Genomic DNA, 12,306 nt, shown 5'->3' with positions numbered 1-12,306 from the left:
ACTTAAGCAGTCTTAAGCAGAATCCACGCTGAACACAGAGCCCAACATGGGGCTTGATCCCACGGCCCCGAGATCATGACCTGAGCTGAAACCAAGAGTTGCATGTTTAATTGACTGAGACACCCAGGGCCCCCTGAGCAGTTTTATAACAGCCCAAAGTAAAACCAACTCAAATGCGCATCAACAGTACAATGAATAAACAAACCGTGGTATAGTCAGTGGACTACTACTCTGCTAGAAAAAAGAATCAACTCCTGCTACACTCGGCAATGTGGCTGTCTGTCACGGATGTCATGATAATCCAAAAAAATCTGGCCCAAAAGAGTAGATTCCATTTATATGAGCCCCATTGCTGATATATGATTCTACTTACATGAATTTCAATAATGGGCAAACCAAATGTATAGTGACAGATGTCAGAAGAGTGGTTCCCTCCAGGAGCCTGGGACAAGTGGCAAGATTGTGAGGGAACCCTCTGCGGTACTGGAGATGTTCTCTATCTTCATCTGAATGTTACTTACCCTGGTAAGTAACAGGTTACTTACCCTGGTATGTATATGCACAGCCGACAAGTTCACAGAGTTGTAGATTTAAGATTTGTGTGCTGGACTGTATGTATCTTACACCTCAATACAAATTTTTAAATGAATGAACAAATCTCTAAAACCATGTAAAGAAGAAAAGTTCATTTTTGACAAAGAGCCAATATTACCAAATAGCTGAAATTACCAGCAGTATTACTTAGCCACACTTAAAAATATCTAAGAAGGGAGGAGTCAAGATGGCGGAGAAGTAGCAGGCTGAGACTGCTTCAGCTAGCCGGAGATCAGCTAGATAGTTTATCTAAAGATTGCAAACACCTGAAAATCCATCGGCAGATTGAAGAGAAGAAGAACAGCAATTCTGGAAACAGAAAAACAACCACTTTCTGAAGGTAGGACCGGCGGAGAAGTGAATCCAAAGCGACGGGAAGATAGACCCCGGGGGGAGGGGCCGGCTCCCGGCAAGTGGCGGAACAACGGAGCACAAAATCGGGACTTTTAAAAGTCTGTTCCGCTGAGGGACATCGCTCCAGAGGCTAAACCGGGGCGAAGCCCACGCGGGGTCAGCGTGGCCTCAGGTCCCGCAGGGTCACAGAAGGATCCGGGGTGTCTGAGTGTCGCAGAGCGTGCGGGTATTGGAACGGGAAAGCCGGCTACAGAGACAGAGCCGACAGTAAGCTCACAGCTCGGTGTTACCTTGAACCGGTCGCAGGCTTGGTGAGCTCGGAGCGCGGCCGGAGGTCAGGCAGACGGGAGTAACTGGGCGCTGTTCTCTGAGGGCGCACTGAGGAGTGGGGCCCTGGACTCTCGGCTCCTCCAGGCCGGAGACCAGGAGGCCGCCATTTGTATTCCCGTCCTCCGGAACTCTACGGAAAGCGCTCTGGGAACAAAAGCTCCTGAAAGCAAAGCCTAGCGGATTACTCAGCCCGGGCCCCTGATAAGGGCGGTGCAGTTCCGCCTGGGGCAAAGACACTTGAGAATCACTACGACAGGCCCCTCCCCCAGAAGATCAACAAGAAATCCAGCCAGGACCAAGTTCACCTACCAAGGAGTGCGGTTTCAATACCAAGGAGAGCAGCAGAATTCCAGAGGAGGAGGAAGCAAAGCACGGAACTCAGGGCTTTTTCCCTGTGATTTTTTTTTAGTCTCCCAGTTAATTTAATTTTTTTCTTTTTCATTTTTTGTTTTTTTTCTCGCCTTCTGGTAAATTTTTTTTTTAACTTTTACCTTTTTCTTTTTTAACGTTTTTTAACTAGTTTATCCAATATATATATTTTTTCTTTTTTATATTTTTCTTATTTGTTTTTTTTTTAATTCTTTTCTTTTCTTTTTTTTCTCGTTTCTTTTTTTTTCTTTCTTCCTTTTTGAACCTCTTTTTATCCCCTTTCTCTCCCCTCACGATTTGGGATCTCTTCTAATTTGGTTAAAGCATATTTTCCTGGGGTTGTTGCCACCCTTTTAGTATTTTACTTGCTCCTTCATATACTCTTATCTGGACAAAATGACAAGACGGAAAAATTCAACACAAAAAAAAGAAGAAGAGGCAGTACCGAAGGCTAGGGACCTAATCAATACAGACATTGGTAATATGTCAGATCTAGAGTTCAGAATGACAATTCTCAAGGTTCTAGCCGGGCTCAAAAAAGGCATGGAAGATATTAGAGAAACCATCTCGAGAGATATAAAAGCCCTTTCTGGAGAAATAAAAGAACTAAAATCTAACCAAGTTGAAATCAAAAAAGCTATTAATGAGGTGCAATCAAAAATGGAGGCTCTCACTGCTAGGATAAATGAGGCAGAAGAAAGAATTAGTGATATAGAAGACCAAATGACAGAGAATAAAGAAGCTGAGCAAAAGAGGGACAAACAGCTACTGGACCACGAGGGGAGAATTCGAGAGATAAGTGACACCATAAGACGAAACAACATTAGAATAATTGGGATTCCAGAAGAAGAAGAAAGAGAGAGGGGAGCAGAAGGTATACTGGAGAGAATTATTGGGGAGAATTTCCCCAATATGGCAAAGGGAATGAGCATCAAAATTCAGCAGGTTCAGAGAACGCCCCTCAAAATCAATAAGAATAGGCCCACACCCCGTCACCTAATAGTAAAATTTACAAGTCTCAGTGACAAAGAGAAAATCCTGAAAGCAGCCAGGGAAAAGAAGTCTATAACATACAATGGTAAAAATATTAGATTGGCAGCTGACTTATCCACAGAGACCTGGCGGGCCAGAAAGAGCTGGCATGATATTTTCAGAGCACTCAACGAGAAAAACATGCATCCCAGAATACTATATCCAGCTAGGCTATCATTGAAAATAGAAGGAGAGATTAAAAGCTTCCAGGACAAACAACAACTGAAAGAATTTGAAAACACCAAACCAGCTCTACAGGAAATATTGAAAGGGGTCCTCTAAGCAAAGAGAGAGCCTACAAGTGGTAGATCAGAAAGGAACAGAGACCATATACAGTAACAGTCACCTTACAGGCAATACAATGGCACTAAATTCATATCTCTCAATAGTTACCCTGAATGTTAATGGGCTAAATGCCCCTGTCAAAAGACACAGGGTATCAGAAAGGATAAAAAAACAAAACCCATCTATATGTTGCCTCCAAGAAACTCATTTTAAGCCCGAAGACTCCTCCAGATTTAAAGTGAGGGGGTGGAAAAGAATTTATAATGCTAATGGACATCAGAAGAAAGCAGGAGTGGCAATCCTTATATCAGATCAATTAGATTTTAAGCCAAAGACTATAATAAGAGATGAAGAAGGACACTATATCATACTCAAAGGGTCTGTCCAACAAGAAGATCTAACAATTTTAAATATCTATGCCCCCAACGTGGGAGCAGCCAACTATATAAACCAATTAATAACAAAATCAAAGAAACACATCAACAATAATACAATAATAGTAGGGGATTTTAACACTCCCCTCACTGAAATGGACAGATCATCCAAGCAAAAGATCAGCAAGGAAATAAAGGCCTTAACGACACACTGGACCAGATGGACATCACAGATATATTCAGAACATTTCATCCCAAAGCAACAGAATACACATTCTTCTCTAGTGCACATGGAACATTCTCCAGAATAGATCACATCCTCGGTCCTAAATCAGGACTCAGCCGGTATCAAAAGATTGGGATCATTCCCTGCATATTTTCAGACCACAATGCTCTAAATCTAGAACTCAACCACAAAAGGAAGTTTAGAAAGAACCCAAATACATGGAGACTAAACAGCATCCTTCTAAAGAATGAATGGGTCAACCGGGAAATTAAATAAGAATTGAAAAAAATCATGGAAACATGATAATGAAAATACAACGGTTCAAAATCTGTGGGACACAACAAAGGAAGTCCTGAGAGGAAAATATATAGCGGTACAAGCCTTTCTCAAGAAACAAGAAAGGTCTCAGGTACACAACCTTACCCTACACCTAAAGGAGCTGGAGAAAGAACAAGAAAGAAACCCTAAGCCCAGCAGGAGAAGAGAAATCATAAAGATCAGAGCAGAAATCAATGAAATAGAAACCAAAAAAAACAATAGAACAAATCAACGAAACTAGGAGCTGGTTCTTTGAAAGAATTAATAAAATTGATAAACCCCTGGCCCGACTTATCAAAAAGAAAAGAGAAAGGACCCAAATAAATAAAATCATGAATGAAAGAGGAGCGATCACAACTAACACCAAAGAAATACAAACTATTATAAAAACATACTATGAGCAACTCTACGCCAATAAATTTGACAATCTGGAAGAAATGGATGCATTCCTAGAAACATATAAACTACCACAACTGAACCAGGAAGAAATAGAAAGCCTGAACAGACCCATAACCAGTAAGGAGATTGAAACAGTCATTAAAAATCTCCAAACAAACAAAAGCCCAGGGCCAGACGGCTTCCCGGGGGAATTCTACCAAACATTTAAAGAAGAACTAATTCCAATTCTCCTGAAACTGTTCCAAAAAATAGAAATGGAAGGAAAACTTCCAAACTCATTTTATGAGGCCAGCATCACCTTGATCCCAAAACCAGACAAGGATCCCATCAAAAAAGAGAGCTATAGACCAATATCCTTGATGAACACAGATGCGAAAATACTCAACAAAATACTAGCCAATAGGATTCAACATTACATTACAAGGATTATTCACCACGACCAAGTGGGATTTATTCCAGGGCTGCAGGGTTGTTTCAACATCTGTATATCAATCAATGTGATACAATAACTTAATAAAAGAAAGAACAAGAACCATATGATACTCTCAATAGATGCTGAAAAAGCATTAGACAAAGTACAGCATCCCTTCCTGATCAAAACTCTTCAAAGTGTAGGGATAGAGGGCACATACCTCAATATCATCAAAGCCATCTATGAAAAACCCACCGCAAATATCATTCTCAATGGAGAAAAACTGAAAGCTTTTCCGCTAAGGTCAGGAACAAGGCAGGATGTCCATTATCACCACTGCTCTTCAACATAGTACTCGAGGTCCTAGCCTCAGCAATCAGACAACAAAAGGAAATTAAAGGCATCCAAATCGGCAAAGAAGAAGTCAAATTATCACTCTTCGCAGATGATATGATACTATATGTGGAAAACCCAAAAGACTCCACTCCAAAACTGCTAGAACTTGTACAGGAATTCAGTAAAGTGTCAGGATATAAAATCAATGCACAGAAATCAGTTGCATTTCTCTACACCAACAGCAAGACAGAAGAAAGAGAAATTAAGGAGTCAATCCCATTTACAATTGCACCCAAAACCATAAGATACCTAGGAATAAACCTAACCAAAGTGGCACAGAATCTATACTCAGAAAACTATAAAGTACTCATGAAAGAAATTGAGGAAGACACAAAGAAATGGGAAAATGTTCCATGCTCCTGGATTGGAAGAATAAATATTGTGAAAATGTCTATGCTACCTAAAGCAATCTACACATTTAATGCAATTCCTATCAAAGTACCATCCATCTTTTTCAAAGAAATGGAACAAATAATGCTAAAATTTATATGGAACCAGAAAAGACCTTGAATAGCCAAAGGGATATTGAAAAAGAAAGCCAACGTTGGTGGCATCACAATTCCGGACTTCAAGCTCTATTACAAAGCTGTCGTCATCAAGACAGCATGGTACTGGCACAAAAACAGACACATAGATCAGTGGAACAGAATAGAGAGCCCAGAAATAGACCCTCAACTCTACAGTCAACTAATCTTCGACAAAGCAGGAAAGAATGTCCAACGGAAAAAAGACAGCCTCTTCAATAAATGGTGCTGGGAAAATTGGACAGCCACATGCAGAAAAATGAAATTGGACCATTTCCTTACACCACACACAAAAATAGACTCAAAATGGATGAAGGACCTCAATGTGCGAAAGGAATCCATCAAAATCCTTGAGGAGAACACAGGCAGCAACCTCTTCGACCTCAGCCGCAGCAACATCTTCCGAGGAACAACGCCAAAGGCAAGGGAAGCAAGGGCAAAAATGAACTATTGGGATTTCATCAAGATCAAAAGCTTTTGCACCGCAAAGGAAACAGTTAACAAAACCAAAAGACAACTGACAGAATGGGAGAAGATATTTGCATTCGACATATCAGATAAAGGACTAGTGTCCAGAATCTATAAAGAACTTAGCAAACTCAACACCCAAAGAACAAATAATCCAATCAAGAAATGGGCAGAGGACATGAACAGACATTTCTGCAAAGAAGACATCCAGATGGCCAACAGACACATGGAAAAGTGCTCCATATCACTCGGCATCAGGGAAATACAAATCAAAACCACAATGAGATATCACCTCACACCAGTCAGAATGGCTAAAATCAGCAAGTCAGGAAATGACAGATGCTGGCGAGGATGCGGAGAAAGGGGAACCCTCCTACACTGTTGGTGGGAATGCAAGCTGGTGCAGCCACTCCGGAAAACAGCATGGGGGTTCCTCAAAATGTTGAAAATAGAACTGCCCTATGACCCAGCAATTGCACTATTGGGTATTTACCCTAAAGATACAAACGTAGCGATCCAAAGGGGCACGTGCACCCAAATGTTTATAGCAGCAATGTCCACAATAGCCAAACTATGGAAAGAACCTAGATGTCCGTCAACAGATGAATGGATCAAGATGATGTGGTATATATACACAATGGAATACTATTCAGCCATCAAAAGAAATGAAATCTTGCCATTTGCGACAACATGGATGGAACTAGAGCGTATCATGTTTAGTGAAATAAGTCAAGCAGAGAAAGACAACTATCATATGATCTCCCTGATATGAGGAAGTGGTGATGCAACATGGCGGCTTAAGTGGGTAGGAGAAGAATCAATGAAACAAGATGGGATTGGGAGGGAGACAAACCATAAGTGACTCTTAATCTCCCAAAACAAACTGAGGGTTGCTGGGGGGAGGGGGTTTGGGAGAAGGGGGTGGGATTATGACATTGGGGAGGGTATGTGCTTTGGTGAGTGCTGTGAAGTGTGTAAACCTGGTGATTCACAGACCTGTACCCCTGGGGATAAAAATATATGTTTATAAAAAATAAAAAAATTAAAAAAAAATCTAAGAAATACTGAAAATGGTAAGGTAGTATAGTTTTTAAAATTCTGCCAATGTGACTGTTCCATCTAGACATATATTTTCCCACAAAAAGCTTTATCTATTAAAATAGGCTTGCCAACTGCCTTTTTAAGAAGAGTTTTACTGGGGCGCCTGGGTGGTTCAGTGGGTTAAAGCCTCTGCCTTCAGCTCAGGTCATGATCCCAGGACCCTGGGATCAAGCCCCGTGTTGGGCTCTCCACTTAGCGAGGAGCCTGCTTCCTTCTCTCTCTGCCTGCCTCTCTGCCTAGTTGTGATTTCTCTCTGTCAAATAAATAAAATATATTTAAAAAAAAAAGTTTTACTTATTTGAGAGAGAGCACAAGCATGAATAGGGGGAGGGGCAGAGGCAGAGGGAGAGACAGACTCCCCGCTGAGCAGTCCGGATGTGGAGCTTCATCCCAGGACCCTGGGATCATGACCTGAGCCAAAGGCAGATGCTTAACCCACTGAGCCACCCAGGCGCCACTTGCCAACTGCTTTGATGTCCTTCAGACATTTCAGTTCTCATTCAACATTACTTAAAAAATATCTTCATGTATATTTTATTGATCAGGATACTGATTTCTCTCCAAATGTATTTTTATGTGTGCGTATGTGCTGTACTCACCTAAACCTATGTGACTAATTGCAGGATTGGTTAATGCAAAAGAGAGGTATAAACAGATCTACAAGGTGGAGAATTCTCTTGGTACCCAGGAGGCCTGATCCAATTAGGGCACAGAGTTATGTGACAACTAGTTAATGCCCAAACACACAAAAAGGATAATTAATTTGTAGATGGTGTTGTTTGCCTCCATATATATTGTTGTATCCACTGATGGCTTGAAACAAATCAAAATAATGCATGTTGAGCTTTCCAAAGTATAGGCCATTCCTTGAGTTCCATAATAAAATCTTATTATTATCTCCATAGTTTTGTCTTTCCCAGAAGAGATTAATTCTGGCTCATAGCACCAGGCACCGAATGTTAGGACAGAATAAAGAGAATACTTACTGTTTATGGGCAGGGTTCCTTACCTCCATCAGCGTATTCATTCATTATGTTTAGAATTCTGTTAAAGAATTTCTCCAAAGAAGGGATTTCTATGCTTCATATAACTTACTCATTTTCATTACCTACATAGGAAGGTCCCATTGTCCACTCCCTAAAGGTTTAAAATGTGGTCACACATAAAATTTTAGGCCTAAGTCTTCACATTTTGAATGTAGCAGAGGCTCTTCAAATTGTGGGTAACTTGTGCTTGTGAGGTCCGGAATGAGGAGGGATAAGACATGGACAATCAGTGGATACATTTAATTAGGAAAGGAGGGAAAGAGAGGAAAAGGAGGATCATGTACTAGTGGTATACCAAAATGCTGCTAATTATTTTTTAAATTTATTTTTTATTTATTTTCAGCATAACAGTATTCATTATTTTTTCACCACACCCAGTGCTCCATGCAATCCGTGCCCTCTATAATACCCACCACCTGGTACCCCAACCGACTCTGAAAATGCTGCTAATTATTAAAAAAAAAATCACATCTTTTCTACTCACCTATGATTCCACTGAAGGAGCCAAGACATATCTTGACTTCATTGTAAGACTAAGAACCTAAAACACAAGGAAAATAAGTGTTCACCCAAATTGAACACATCAACAGAGTCCCCCCAAATCCTGAATTCTTCACCTCTATGCACTTCTTGTATATGATACCACTTTTGAATGTAGGTAAAATTGAGACTTTAAATGTATTTTAAAATACACAATACAGGGGCGCCTGGGTGGCTCAGTGGGTTAAAGCCTCTGCCTTCGGCTCAGGTCATGATCCTGGGGTCCTGGGATCGAGCCCCGCATCGGGCTGTCTGCTCCGCAGAGAGCCTGCTTCCTCCTCTCTCTCTCTCTCTCTGCCTGCCTCTCTGCCTACTTGTGATCTCTGTCAAATAAATAAATAAAATCTTTAAAAAAAAATACACAATACATTCCCTTGTTTCAAAATTTTAATGACTTAAAGGGTCTCTTTAAAATTTTTTCTTCTGGCTCTGTCCTTCAGCCAACCTGGTCACTTTTCCAAAAGCAATCAGTGTTACCAGTTTCTTGGGGATCCTCCCAGAAATATTTAATACTTCCAAGAAAACACACAAATGCACATGCCTGCATGTGCACACACACATAGAGATTTTCAACTTCTACACAAATGGTAGCATAACACACACACACAAAGATTTTGTTTATTTATTTGACAGTGAGAGACACAGCGAGAGAGGGAACACAAGCAGGGGGAGTGGACGAGAGAGAAGCAGGCTTCCCACCAAGCAGGGGGCCCAACATGGACCTAGAACCCAGGACCCTGGGATCATGATCTAAGCTGAAGGCAGACGCTTAACGATTGAGCCACGCAGGTGCCCTGATATCACACATTTTAATCTGAACCCTGGTTGTTCACTTTCGTGGGAGCATATCATGGATACCATTTCCTATCAGCAGTACATAAGGTTTTTGTACACGCTATTTGTATGCTGCTAGTATGAGCCATCTTTCCAGTTTCAGAACTATGCAGTGAACAGAACACACATAGAAACTGGGTTTACAGAAATTAGGGCTCCATCACCTACAGACTAGCTTTGAGATTTGGGCAAGGTGCCTAAATCTCCAAACTGCTCATAGCCACTCAGTTATATGAAGCTTGTGAGGTCCTCCTGCCAAGACAGTTAGGGAGCAACATGAAGAGCTTAGGAGTGGGAGTCAGGCAGCCTGTTGAACTATTTCTAGGGTCTCGGGCAGTTGTTTGATCTCTCCCAGCCTCAATTTTGTCTGCTCACTGATAACCACAAAGAGAAAAGTTTGCTGATCTTCCAAGTACTGTCTAAATTACCAAAAAGGAAGCACATCCACAAAATCATCATACATGTCACGTGATGCAACATGACTGGAGCCCCACAAGTCACCCCTTTGGGCCTCTTCCTAGTTACATTTTCCTCTACAAAAATAACATGACTCTGACTTTTTAAAAAAAAGATTTTGTGTATTTATTTGACAGAGAGAGAGAGAGATCACAAGTAGGTGGAGAGGCAAGGAGAGAGGAGAAAGCAGGCTTAGGGAGCCTGATGCGGGGCTTGATCCCAGGACCTGAGCTGAAGGCAGAGGCTTAACCCACTGAGCCACCCAGGTGCCCTGACCCTGACTTCTAATATTGTAATATCATCTGTCCAGTTTTTGCATTTAACACAAATGGAATTGATAGGTATGTATTTTTTGCTGTCTGGCTTCTTTTGCTCAGCATTTGGTTTGAGGTTCACCTCTGTTGTTGAAATAGTGGTTCATCATTGTCGTTGCTGTATTCTAAGTATTTGCCACTATTTATGTATTCATTTGACATCACGAACAAATGTCAATGCACTTGTGCATTGCTCACAGATTTTGTCCTTTATTATCATGCTGATGCCGACATTCTGGTGCATGCTTGCATTTCTATGCAGTTTAAGCCTGGGAGTAGAACTGCTGGGTCACAGGGTAAGTTTACGTTCAGAATTCTCAGGAATTGGTGGGAACTATAAGAAGTTGTCTCCAAGTTTCAGCAAGCACCAGAAACCAACTCTGGCAGATTTAAGAAAAAAGGAATTTACTGAAAGACCCATTTAGTAGGTAATAAAGTCACTGGCTGTTTTTGAGATATAGGCTCAGGAAAGGTGAGGAGCAAGGTCGGGGTAGGGGGAGCATGGGCGGGACCACAGCCAAGACCACACCATCGTACCAGCGTCGGGAGAACTACGTTTCAGTCATGTCATATTCCAGATCTCAGAGCTGGCATCATCAGCACTGAACTCTTGCCACTAATACTGCATTCCTCTGGCTGTAATTGCCAGAAAAAAAAATGCCTTTCTCCCAGCTTCTTTGCCTCCCTAGTCACTGATTCCAAGTCTGGTGTGTGCCCAGCGGATGGGTCAGGCCCGGGTCGCAGGTCCGGGCCACGGACACAAGGCAGCTCAGAAAGTGACTCATCATGTAGGTACTTTCCCAACAGAAGAACAGCTGAGAATTCAGATTTGGGGCATTAAAAAAATCCATTTCTAAGACTGAATGTTTCTTCCCAACTTAAGTAACTGGGGGGAAAAACAGATATGGGAGGAAACAAAACAAAACAACCTCAGCTGAGCTCTTCAAAAATCTGAGTTTTCCCCTCAAACTACGTATTCAGTAAATGTGAGAGGCCTGTTAGTTCTAAACACAAATGGGAGGTTCCTCAAATAATTTAAAAAGATGTCACAGATTTTAGAAAGTATAGAAACAGTAATCAGATACCAGAGATTTTTTATAATGAAAAAAAAATGCTGTCTTCTTCCATATTTCATCATGTTTTTGAATATGTGCATACGAGGCCTTCCTCATGCCTTGTTAAGGCAGAACCTGCCTTAACAGGCCCCTTGTTCTGGTCCCAAAACCACTTGGTCCAAAGGTAGGCATCTAAGGTCCTTCTATGTTCCTTGGTTAACTTCTGAACAATAAGCCTGTTTTTTTCTCGTAGATCTTTACCCTCTTACCATTCTATGTTTTCTTTTCCTGATTCCTCTAACTACTGGCCCCATTCAACTGTGGGTCCTGTTGAAAAATTCAGTCCAGTGTTAACTAACTCTGATCCATCTCAAGTTTTGAGGGCAGAAAGCTCCCTCTCTTCTTGCCTTAACTAACATAACTAACTTAACTAACTAACTTGCCTTAACTAGCTCCTTCCTCAGTCCCCCACTTCCCTCCCTTGAGCACATTTCGCAGAGGCTGAGGTCTCCCACTCAGCGAGCCATGAACCCAACAGGTGCGGAGGCATTCATTGGTGCTGCTTCTGGACAGGATTTCTCCATCCTTTGGTAAACTTGCATTCTCCTGGCAGAACTCTCTGTCCCTCCTTATGCTGGCCAATCTGCTGGCTGCCTGGTCACCCGTCCCCTCACCAAAAAAGGCCAGCTTCCAGTCTGCCTCTCCTGGAGTAATTCTAGATTTTAACATTCATGAAGATACCTGATCCAGCTTAGTGCCCCTGTCATGCCTTCCGCTCCCTATTGAGAATCTCACACACCCTGAACCTTGTCACGCCTTCCACACTGCTCCACTTTTAGCCGCCTCCTTGCTGCTCACAACTTCCTACTTTTTCTTTTC

The sequence above is a fragment of the Mustela erminea genome, chromosome X (genome assembly GCF_009829155.1).
Source record: "Mustela erminea isolate mMusErm1 chromosome X, mMusErm1.Pri, whole genome shotgun sequence".
Lineage (NCBI taxonomy): Eukaryota > Metazoa > Chordata > Mammalia > Carnivora > Mustelidae > Mustela > Mustela erminea.
Note: the sequence above shows the minus strand (reverse complement) of the source record.